This window comes from Leptonychotes weddellii, chromosome 9 (genome assembly GCF_054177405.1).
Source record: "Leptonychotes weddellii isolate Sample4059 chromosome 9, ASM5417740v2, whole genome shotgun sequence".
Classification (NCBI taxonomy): domain Eukaryota; kingdom Metazoa; phylum Chordata; class Mammalia; order Carnivora; family Phocidae; genus Leptonychotes; species Leptonychotes weddellii.
Genome location: NC_138377.1, coordinates 34,216,767 through 34,229,568, shown reverse-complemented (window position 1 = coordinate 34,229,568; position 12,802 = coordinate 34,216,767). Strand labels below are relative to the sequence as shown.

General features: G+C 39.2%; 1 protein-coding gene across 1 annotated transcript in view; it reads left to right on the top strand.

Annotated features, from left to right (window-relative positions):
* The window catches only part of SYT16 (synaptotagmin 16), a 234,334-nt gene that overhangs the window by 208,809 nt on the left and 12,723 nt on the right, over positions 1-12,802 (top strand). The gene's annotated exons all lie outside the window — the stretch shown is intronic.

Here is a 12,802-nt window from a genome sequence, read left to right as displayed (position 1 = left end):
GAAGAGGATCTGGGGCAATATAAGCCTGACTTACCAGGAGAGCTACCACTTTGGAGATCACCACTAGAAAGAGGGGCCCAAGACACTCCTGTAGCTGCAGTCCCGGGCTCAGAAAGCTGGAATAAAAATGGTGCTGCTGGAAACAGCCACAACTGCCTATGAGGACACAAGAAGTTAGAGACTGAGCTTTGGAATAATGCTGCTAAATATTAGCTCGGTTTTAATGACTGTCAGCAAAAATAGCTTAAAAGGGGACAGGAAGATGGTTTCTGCCTCACTTCTGCCTTCTGGATCTCATGCAAGTTCATTCAACCAGAGGAACCTAATTTGTATCTAGAATTCTAGCTGCAAGAGAGTCTGAAAAATGTTGTTGCATTTCCAGCCTTTCAAATCCAGAAGGTAAACTAGAAAGGGTAGTGTGGAGGGCAAGTGAGCCTGTCCATCCCAGGGACCAGAGTCTCACTGAAATAAGGATGAAGTTGATAACAACGTGGTAGGCTAAAGGAGTCAATAGGCTCTTGCCTCACATGTCAGCATCAGGCGAGGAGCCAGCCAAGCTGGTAGAAAAGTGTCAGCTTCTATAGCCAAATCCAGGCTCTCACTCTTCTTAGTCTTTATCTGTGCTGCAGCCCACAAAGTCTTTGTTCAGTGTATCTTGTTAGTCAGTCTATTAACACCATTAGAGCAACGTAATAAGGGAAACCCAGCACACTGGCTAACAAGAGAGTGGGTACATAAGCCATGTTCTGTGTTGATGCTCATGGCCACGTGAGAGCTGTTTAACATACATCATAGGTGCTGATTATTAATCACACAGCTAGTCTCTTTGCTAGATACAGCATTGTTTTTTTAAAATAGCTCTGGATTTATTAAAGATCTGGATTTACTGCTCTTCTTTTAGAGCTTTTTCCAGTTTTCCCCTATCCTCCTGGAATTTGGTGAGATCTGGATAACTACTTGGGAGGAACATGGTGGAGCTGCAGAGAATGGTGGGGAGGTGAATCACACAGTCATGACCTGTTCCAATCCACTCTGGGAAGCTTTAATATGTGTGCTGGGTGGTAATATGGACGCTAAGAAAGCATCAGCTGGAGGCTAACAAACTAAGGTGTGAATTCAGGCTCTGCCACTTACTAGCTGGAAGTTATTAAACTTTCCTGAATTTCAGTTTCCTCATCTGTAAAATGGAATTGTAATCATATATACTTTCTAGGTAGAAATACTACATAGAAGGCTGTGATGTTGAGGATGGTACTATTGTATCATTATACATTTCTATATAAGAGAAAACATGCCAAAGAGGAAATTCTTGTAACAAATATTTAAAACTGAACAGAAAAAAAAGGCAAGTCCTAATTTAGAAATTGACTTTATTCCAGAAGTTTAAGTCAGTTTGGCATTTGCTACATGATTTTTTGTAGACATAATGTTGCAATTTAATTTAAACCCTAACTGACATGCTGTATCTTTGCAACCAAAGTAATAGAAAACAATGTTGCTGTGATGCTGTTCATTAAAACAGAAACCCAGTAGTGAAGACAAAAGTTTTTTGTTTATGTAGAATTCCAGCACTTGAGGAAAAGCCAGTTTAATTAAGAGGGGTTGAGAAAGTAGAAGGTGCCTTTGTGGAGATTGTAAAAGGGATCTCTTGGTACTTTCGAGGGCTTTAGATGTTGATGGCGTTGGTTCTTCATTATGTCTCACTTTATTATGCCACCAGCACTACTTTGGCAGTCATCAGGCAAGCTGAGGGTACATTTTTAGTTCCCATATGGAAGAAAATAAGAGACAGAACAGGAGTTTTATGAGATAACTGAGCAGAGTTGGAAGAAAGTGGGGAGGAGAGAGGATGCAAGCTAGGGGATGAGTGGGCCTGGGGCTGATGGGTGGCTGAGGGAGACGGCCAAGTGCACTGTCCCCATGAGGTGGATGGAGGGTAGGAGGTACCACCAGAGCATCATGGGTCAGAGTCTACCATGAGGAGCTGCCCGCAAGGGGAGAGGCATGTGTGGGAACACTCGTGTGAGGGTCCTAAAACCCTGCGCATAAGACTCTGGGCTCAGGGACAGTTCCCTCTTCTGTAAACAGGGGACACCAATCCTGCTTTACAGAGTAGCTATGATAATTGAAGAATGGTCCTTAGAGAAGCCTGAGAGAGAATAGGTTGAGCCTGAATATTGGGAAATTTTCTTCTCTCGAATATCAAAGTTTCTAAATATTGCTAGAAACTGGGAGAAAGGCTGAGATTTAGAAGGGAGAATCTTTTGCCTCAAAATGTATCATGAAACAGAGGAGAACTTTGAACTCGCCAGCTTGATCCAGTCGGATGACTGTTCGGACATTTTAAACTTTTCTTTCTAAGCAAGATAGTGGAAAGGCGGACAGATAGTAGACGAAATTCCTCTTCTCTATTAGGGCCTTAGAAGAAATAAACCACTGAAATGTAAGCCTCCCTTCTCCAACTTCCAAGGTAAATACCTGGGGGAGAGGGCTCAGTGAGAGGCAGGTTTTGCTTTGATGGGCAGAAGCTGGTGAGGGCATTCTTAGATATGAGTCTCCATGACATGCACTAGAAAGGCTAAAAGTAAGGCTGATTCCATCAAGTGTTGGCGAGGATGTGGAGAATACATTGTTGGTGGGAATGGAACAACCACTTGGGAAAAGGCCTGGCAGTTTCTTATACAACTAAACTTGCTCTGAAAATCCAACAGTTCTATTTTTAGGCATTTATCCACATGTTAAAAAGAAGAAGAAGAAGAAGAAAAGACCTGCACAAGAATGTTCAGAACAGATTTATTCATAATGGCAAAACTGCAAAGAGCCCTCATGTCCACATGAATGAATAAACAAAGATATATTTATATAGTGGAATACTATTCAACAACTAGAAAGGAAATTAACGTGGGATCTCAAAAACATACTGAGTACCTGTTACATGACTCCATTCATAGGAAGTTCTCGAATAAGCAAAACTCATCTATAGTGAGAATAAGCAGAAGAGTGGTTGCCTCAGGATTGGTATCAGTGTCGAGATGAACTGGGCATGGACATGAAAGAATATTCTGAGGTGATGGGCATGTTCTATATTTCGATGGGAGTATGAGTTAAATGGATGTTTGCATTTGTCAAAACTTACCAAATGGTACTAGGCTTTGTGTATTTCACTGTGTGTAAATTTTACCTTAAAGTAGAAAAGAACCATAAAATATTGAGCTCTGGTTATTTAAATGTATGCAGAAATGTTTAGGGGTGAAGAATAATGATGAATACAGCTAAGAGGGATTGATGGGTAGATAGATATGCAGGTATATGAGAAAGAAAATGGTCTGAGCTTGGGCTACTACAACAAAAATGCCATACGCTAAGTGGCTTCACAGAAATTTATTTCTCACAGTTCTGGAGGCTGGGAAGTTCAAGATCGAAGTCCAGCTGATTCGGTTCCTCTTCCTGCTTTGCAGACAGATACCTTCTTGCTGTATCCTCACATGGCAGAGAGAGGAATCATCTCTCTCTTGTCTTTTCTTAAAGGGCACTAATCTCATTCATGAGGGATCCACCCTCATGACCTAATCACCTCCTAAAGGTCACACATCCAAATACCATCACGTTGGGGATTAAGGCTTCAACATATAACTTTGGGGAGAATACACACATTCAGTCCATAACACAAAGCAAAATATAACAAATGAAGAATCTAGGAAGTAAGTATATGGGTATCCACTGTACAATTATTTCAAATTTTCAGTGTATTTGAAGATTCTATTTATACGATATTAGGCAGAAAAAGCTAGTCTGGTCTAGAATAGTTCAGCTGGATCAGGTGGGTAAAAATAAAACATGAACCTTAGTTCTGTGGTTAGAATTACATTGTTTTTGATTATGTTGACATCTCAAGGTCCAACCTTATTCCCCTGACGCAACCTTGGACAGGATAGAGTACCAAGCCACTGAACCTGAGTGCATCTTCTGTAGCACTCTCTCTAAACCACGCCCATCCCAAGAGAAAGTATGTGATTAGGCACTTCCTGATTTCTAACTTAAACCTTTTCTCTGTTCATCCAATGGATGGATGGATGGGTGGATGGACAGATAGATGTAGATGTAGATACAGATAGATAGACTTGTATCTAGATTTACATCTGTCTACATCTTTTTCTTCTTTATTTTTGGAAAATGCCCATGTTATATGTTGTTGTTGTTTTTTTTAAATAATAGGTGGGCTAGGGATGATAAAATAGGCTATTTGAAAATTACTGAAACTAGCCCATTGAACCTATTTAGAAACAACATATAAATGAAGTAACAACATGAACTAATCACATAACAGTGTGCCAAGAGTCATGCCAGTCATTTTCAAGGTAATACCTCATTTAGTATGTGTGGTCAGTGTTCAAAAATATTTTCATTATTGCTGTTAAGGTGGTGTAGGCTAGTCTACAAACTGATGGCAAGGAATAGTCTCCACATCTCTACATGGTTGATGGTCCAGGTGAAAAAGCAGTTTGTAGCATCTAGTAGTCATATGAAATCCCAGTATGCATTTACAAATGCTTTTGAAAAAGTTTCCATGGAGAATTAGAAACATTTGATTATCCTTCGAATTTGGCTTCATGGGAAAGCAATTCACTAACAATTTAGCAGCTCTGTTCTGCCTGCCACCCAATTACTGCATGGCCTCGACAGTTGATTTAACCTCTCTGAATTTCATTTCCTTCCCTATTAAATGAGGTTAACAAGCTAATGTTACCGATACAAGTGCTAAGTTAAAAAAAAAAATGTATTAGCTATTCTGTTGGTAGGTTCTCTTTCTCCATCTTTATTTTCACTATGTCTCTTTCTACAGTGCGTTACTGTGTTGTGTATATGTGTGTGTGTATATACACACATATAATGGTTCTTGTCAAAAACTAACATTAAGATGTCCCCTCCAGTTAAAAACAACAAGTTCCCCGCCTCTCAGCATGTGCATGATTAGCCACATGTGATAATTACATCCCAAATGATAATACTTAAAGCAGCACCATATTAACCTTGTTAGGCACTCACAATAGCAGAGACTAGAGCAAAGAAAAACAAAAAAGCATATCAAGCTGCCTCATGTCAAGTGTGAAGAACAGGTGGGATGCAGAGGGTGAGCTGTACAAATGGAGTGCAGGGGGAAAAAGGACTAAATGAAAATGAACAGATATGGGGCATACCACCTTTCAAAATCCTGGCCCATTTTTCAGCTAAATATAGTGTTTATTAGCAACCACTGTGTGCTCAGAATTATGGCCAATTCAAACAAAGATTTATATGTGGCACTAATTTACAGAGTGCATAGGTGATAATCCTTTACTTCCATTAACTCACTTAATTCCCACAGCAATATTAAAGTTAGTCAGAAACTCTAGACAGAAAAGCAATGAGGGGGAAATACCATTGCCATGATACATAAATTATATCTCAATCAAGCTGTTTAGTTTGTTGGTGGTGGTTGTTTTGTTTTGTTGTTTTGTTTTGTTTTGTTTTTAAACCAAGTTACCTGCAGAAGGATGGCAGTAAGCCTGAGGACAGACTTCTAGGGATGCCTGGGTGGCTCAGTCGGTTAAGTATCTGCCTTAGGCTCAGGTCATGATCCTGGGGTCCTAGGATCGAGTCCCGCATTGGGCTCCTTGCTCAGCAGGAAGCCTGCTTCAACCTCCGCCTGCTGCTCCCCCTGCTTTGTGCTCTCTCTTTCTCTCTGACAAATAAATAAATAAAATATTAAGAAAAAAAAAAAAGACTGAGGACAGACTTCTCAACAGCAATGACAGAAGCCAGAGGAGAAGGGGACAATATCACCAGTCTCAAGAGAAAAACAGTCTCAGCTTTTAGTGTTCTGTTTGAGTGAAGGAAAAATAAAGATGTTTTCCACAAAGTTTGAAAGGGTTTATCACTGAGAGAACTACTAACTGATGTATTTCAGGAAGAAAGAAATTGAACTTAGAAGGAAATAGTGAAGTTCAGAAAGGAATAATGAACAAAAAAACTGGTACACATGTAGGTAAATTTCAGCATGTATAGACTGCAAGAAACAATACAGCAGCAGTAGGAAAAATGACTAATATATTGGGAGTACAACAACAAAGAGAAATAAAATGAAGAATGAGAAGGGAAGATGGAAATCAAAGAATTCTGAGATCCTTATGTTGCTCAAGAGGAGAGTGGAGATATTGATTAATTTTAGACATTAAATCAAAGCACATGTTAAAATTTTCATCTAACTTTCAAAGCATTAGAGGGAACAAATTAGAATAAAGAAAATTCAGTGGATCAATAGAAATCAGGAAAGGGTATTTAAAGGCATAGAAAATGCAGTATAGAAACACAAACCAAAACAATAAAAATAAATAAAAATTGTATCAGTGATCATAATAAATGTAAAAGGACTAAAACTGCTATGTAAAAGATAGATATAATGCTAGATTATTTCTCTTGCTCCCAATCTCTCCCTGTCTCCCCTCCCCACATCCTTCCACCTACATTGTAGTTTATGTTGGCCCACCTTGCCTCATAATGTATAAGAAAAAAAATTCTAATTACCAACAAATTGAGCTTAGCCTGGGCAAGTAAGAAGGATTTAACTTTAGGAAAATCCGCTAGTGTAGTTCACCATATTAGCTGACATATGAGAAACCATTATGGTTATCCCAACAGGTGCAAAAGAAGCTTTTGAGAGAATGCACTGTCCATTATTGATAAAGAGAACTCAGCAGATGGATAAGAAAAGGGTATTAGTATAGGGTAGGCTAAGATGCAGTAGCAAACAAGCCCTGCCATCTGGGTGGCTGGACACAGCAAAGGTTTATTTCTCCTTTGCATCACTGTTTGTAGTGAGTCAAATGACTCCTCTCTGCTGGGACGAAGGCACACAGGCTCTTTCCATTTAATGAGACAATACAATCGTATTCAAAATGTGACCTGCATTGTTGTCGTGGACAGGGAAGGGACAGCATGGGAGATGTCTTGCTTGGGTGGGAGTACTTGAATATAGTCATGATTGAAGGTAATTACTATCATTTCTCATATTCCGTTATTCAGAACTCAGTCAGAAGGCCCAGTCAACTCAAATCTGGTATGAAGCCTACGTCCTTAGTGTGATATTATCACCTTATTCACCTGAGAAGGTTTGTTGGGCCTCTATTGTTTGAATTCTTCTGAGATCCATTTCTCACTGTTTGGAGGTCTGGAAGCAGTTAGCTTTTCTAACCACAGAAAGGTCTGCATTTCAGTATTCCTTCTTTTTCCTTTCTGTTTACCTTGCACACTGGCCAGTTCTTTCCCAAGCTTACCTTTTGCCTCTCTCTGCCCCCCAAGTGAAGCTAGTAGTACTGAATACACTTCTAGCATTCTCTTTTCCAATCTCTTTCCCTAGGAGAGCAAAAAACTCACTGGCTGTATGCTCTTCCTCCTAACTTAGGTCAGATGGGGATTTCACCATCACATAATATGGAGTATGGGTCTCCACTATCCTAGCCTCTGATCTCTTCATCATCTGGCACCCACCTTCGATGCCAGTGCCCATTCTTACGTTGTTTTGTTGTTTTTTTTTTTATGGAAACATTCCAGTTCAGATTATCACTTACAATATCAGTCAGATTTTGTCAGGGAAATAGGAATAGTCTAGATATTTTGAGTCCAGTATTACACGTTTATTGTAGGGTTGAAGCTCCCTCAGGAAATCTAGACATACAGACATCACAGGAAAGATGCCAAAATGGTCTGAGCTGTTTGTGCAGGAAAGAAGAGATTCTCATAAGGATGTTTGAACACCATGGGCAAAACCCCTACTTTGCCAGTTACTGGGTCTGGAGAGATGCGGCTCCCCTTTTCTTCTACCTTCCAGTCTCAAACAAGATGCTTTCATTAGTGGGATCTTACTGGCAGGAGATTTAGGGAAATGCAGTTTTAAGTTTTATGCCCCTTTGATACAGGAAATTGCTTAGGAAGGAGAAAATGGTGTTCAATATCAACAACTAATATGAGGTACAGAACTTGCTTAATCTCGTTAGTGGGCATTTAAAGAAAATCTGCACTGTCATCCTTAATCCTGAAATCCCTTTATTAAAGTCAGGAACGAAATAAGGATTCCCACTGTCATCACTCTTATTCAATATTGGACTGGAGGCTCAAGACAATTCATTAGGATAAGAAAAAAATAAAAATTTAAAGCGTGAAAGAAAGAAAACTGCCATTATTTGTAAAAAAAAAATGATTGTTTACATTAGAAGATCTACAAATTTGAACTAATAAGTTTCTCATACAAAACCAATTATTTTCTAATACATCAGGAACAGTTAGGAAGAAGAGTTTTAAGGGTGCCTCGGTGGTTCAGTTGGTTAAGCGCCCGACTCTTGATTTCAACTGAGGTCATGACCTCAAAGTCCTGAGATCCGGCCTCCGGTCAGGCTCTCTGCTGGGAATGGAGCCTGCTTAAGATTCTCTCTCTCCCTCTGCCCCTCCTCCCCTCTTAAAAAAAAAAAGGAAAGAAAGAAGAGTTTTAAAACATTACTATGCACAACAGTAAGAAAATACCTAATGTACCAAAGGATAACATTAATAAAAGATGAGTAAGAAAAGAAAATTATGGAAAAAGATACAAAGTTTTTTGAAAGACACAAAAGAAAACTAGGTGGGTAAACTATGTTCATTGGTGAGAATGTTCTGTATTGTGAAGACAACTTTTCCCAAATTAATCTATATATCCAGTACAAGCCCAATCAAAATCCCCACAGGGTTTTGGTGCTTTTGTATATTTTGCTTTAAAAAAAAAAACAACAACTTGACAGGCTGATCCTAAGTTCATATGCAACAGCCAGTTAAACAAGAACTTAAAATAATGAAAAGTTTTTAAAAAGACAATAGTAGGAGTCTCCCTAGCAGATACAAAGGCATATTATAAAATAATGTTAATTACTGTTATCAGGTGAGGGAAAGACACTCAAGCCCGGAAAGTTGGTACCTGACATTGTATTACAAATCAGTTGTGGAGATAATGGGCTATTTAATGAATAATGCTTCCCATATGGAAAAAATAAATAGATCCCTACTTCACACCACACATAAAGATCAATTTCAGGTAGATTAAATATCAAATATGAAAAATAAATTCTTATGACTCATAGAAAAAAATATATGAGACTATTGAGTTTGGGTAGGATTTCTTAAAGAATTTCTTTTAGGGGCACCTGGGTCGCTCAGATGGTTAAGCATCTGCCTTCGGCTCAGATCATGATCTCCAGGTCCTGGGAACGAGCCCTACATCAGGACTCCCAACTCAGCGGGGAGTCTGCCTCTCCCTCTCCCTCTGCCTCTCCCCCTCCTTGTGTGCTCTCTCTCTCTCTCTAATGAATAAATAAAATCTTAAAAAAAAATTTCTTTTAATGAGGGGTGCCTGGGTGGCTCAGTCATTTAAGCATCTGCCTTCTGCTCAGGTCATGTTCCCAGGTTCCTGGGATCGAGCCCCAGAGCCCCATGTCCAGCTCCCTGCTCAGCGGGGAGTTGGCTTCTTCCTCTCCTTCTGCCCCTCCCATGCTCATGTGCACATGGTCACTCTCTCTCAAATAAATAAATAAAATCTTTAAAGAAAAAAAAAGAATTTCTTTTAACCCATAACCTGAAAAGGAAAACATTTATAAATCAGACTCCACAAAAATATAAAGCAGTTATCCTATAAAAGTCACTATAAAATAAAAGGATAAGAACAGAGAGAAGATACTGGCAATAAATATAACATAGATTTTGTATCTAGAATTTATAAAGAGCCAGCAATCCACTCCTAGATATATACTGGAGAAATTATCAAATTTTGGTACAGTACAAAATATAGAAAAATGTTCAGTGATATCATTTCCATTCTTGGTTATTATAAATAAATATCCATTAATTAAGAGAATGGACAAGTGAATTGTGGTTTAGAACACTATACAGCAGTTAAAATAAATGAATCACAGATGTATATATCAATATAGGTAATATAAAAAATTTAATGTGGAATGAACAAAGGCAAGTTTCAGGAATACCTACAGTAAAATGCTAAATGCTTTTAAATGTGCAAAATTCTGTTAAGTATATTTTGGCTATCTTTATTTATGTCTACTTACACAATGAAAATGATGAACTCCAAATCCAGGCTAGTAATTACCTTTAGTGAGAGAAGAAATCAAAAAGGATCAAGGAGGAATACCCAAGGATCCTCAATTATAATATTTTGTTTCCTAAAAATCAAACAAAAAGCAAAAGGTCAGTAGTAAATATGACAAATGTTAAATATCACAAGTCTGTGTGGTGGATATTTGGGTGTGTGTAATATTGTTCTCTACTCTCTTTATGTATGTTTAAAATATCCTGTAATTATTACTAAATTAAAAGGGAAGGGGAGGTTAAGTGATGGAATTCCTTTCCCTTGCCCCGACAATCATGGTGCCCCAGTCCTGCCCCAAGGCAGAGTCCGTAGTACTATTGGTAGAACATCATGCTGCAAATGGGCAGTGTTTTGTATGAGCTCCATAAGTAACCACTATGGTATTGTGCTGTTTCTTTGGAAACATGACTTCTGAGTTTCAAATGACATACTTTTGTGCCATGATAAATTGAGGATTGTGTACTCTTATAATTATTTTCTGGTACACATGGCATCTTCCTTTATGGAGAAGGAGACAGTGACTGGTAAAGCAGCTGCCACAGCTGGGTCAGAAGAGCGGCATCGAGGACTATCAAGGAATTATGACCCATTCAACCTTTTGATGATGGCTTTGAGTTACTAGAGCCACTGAGGGGCAACCTGAATCCTCATCAGAAGATAAAATATTGCTTGGTATTGTTTTGTAGCAAATATTATCAATTCCAAAAAATTAAAACAGAATTCGGTGAAGTTGTATATTTACTTGGTCCTTTCTTCGTCCATTCTGGCTGGCACTCATTGGAATAAGTCACTGAACCCCAAAAGACCTCAGGTGTACTCTGCACTGTTCCTCACAGGTTGACTTTCCTGGGCACAGCCTTGGCTCCGGACACTGAAAAGTAAACACATCATCACTGCTGAGGAAAGGTTCCCTTTGAGCTGGAACAATCAGCAACGTTTCCCTTCTTTTGGTTAGGTGCCCTCAGACTGGATTGTTTATCAAATGATTATTTTCCCCTTTTGTCATACGCATATCATTCAGCTTCGGTGATGGCAGTTTGGTAGTAAATGGCCTTTCTTGTCATTAGAAAGGGATCTGTGACAGGGTAAAGATTGAAATTGCACTTTGTGAAATGAGCAGGTCTTTTGTTTGCAAGATTAACTCAATTCCCACTGCCAAAACCAAGGCAAGAATTGCCAGAGCGGCTCAGGGACTGGATTGAACTTCTCCTACAGGAATCATGGAGCTGTACAGCTGTGGAAACACAAATTCACTCCCCTATTGCTGGTTTTCTGACAGCTTTCTCAGAAGAGCAGTTTGAAGAGTGGAGAGGCCTGTTTCTGAGACAGAGAAGTGTTTTCACACCTGAAGTGTAATTTCACACCTTGTGTTTCTCAGCAGATAAGTGAATAAAATAACACATCAAACCGGAATAGAAAAAGATCAACATAGAAAGAAAACTGCAGGTTGTAATTTGTTTCCCGTCTTGCAATGCTCTTGTAGAGAACAGTAAATTACAGAGATCTGGATTTACACTTTCAAAAGTTTGACTGGTCGTTAGGTGGGAAAGTGAGCAGTAAACACAAATCAGCTTTCAGCCTGCATTGAACAGAATATACAGAATGATAGAATCTGCGAAATGTCCTAGCACTTAGATTTTCTTTTTTAAAGGCTAAGACACACATAAGGTAGTGGTAAATATTGTCATTAAGAGAGGGTCAAGAAATTGATGAATTGAGTGATTCTAATAAAATATAATTGCCTTTGGGGATAATTTTCTTTGCAATTATCTATTCAGGAATTTTAGCAGCAGTAGTAGATTACGTTAATAAAATTTGGATAATTTTTTTCCTTTCTATAAACTGCTAAACGTATGAGGCTAATCTCATTTTATAGCATTCCAGTGCAAGGGTGATAAAACCAAGGGGTTTATCTTCATTTTGCAAGTTTGAAAACCCAAGACCAAAAGAAAAAAGGAAGTCAAGCCTGCTGGAGGGTCATGCACGTTCGTTACAAAATGTTTAATATATATTGAATGTCTACCATGTGTTGGACACTAGGCCAGGAACCAGGGGTACAGATGTACACAGGCAATTCCTCCTTCAGACTGACAGCCTTGCAGATGAGTAAGCAGGCAGCAAAGTCCTGGGATAACCTGAAGCTAGATTTTGATGGAGCCCACGGAAGGGTTATCTGAATCTGAGCTGGTCGGAACAGGAGCAAGTGGTCAGCAAAAATTCCTGCATAAAGCCACAACCAGACTGAACTAATGAATAGAAACCAAGGGAAGGTGGTTATCACTCGTGGTTTCAGAGCATGCACAGTTTGTGCAGAAGTGAAAGAGAAAGAGAAGGGTGGGTTGGAGGGATGAAGGGAGGTCAGTATAGAAGGAACGCAGCATATAAAGGAAGCAGGGGTGCCCAGTGAAACGGCAAGGTAAAAGGATCAGAGTATGTCATCTATACCAAGAAATTTCATTTTTGCCCTGAGATTAATGGGCAGTACTGAAGGTTTCGTCTTTGTCTATTAGTGAGAGTGACATAAACAGATTTGCATTTTACAGAGCTCCCTCTGACTGTGGGATTGGGCAGCCTGGTGATGGGAGATGGGTGAGGAGACCTGCCGTAATGCAAGTGAGAGAGGCTAGTGACTGGAGA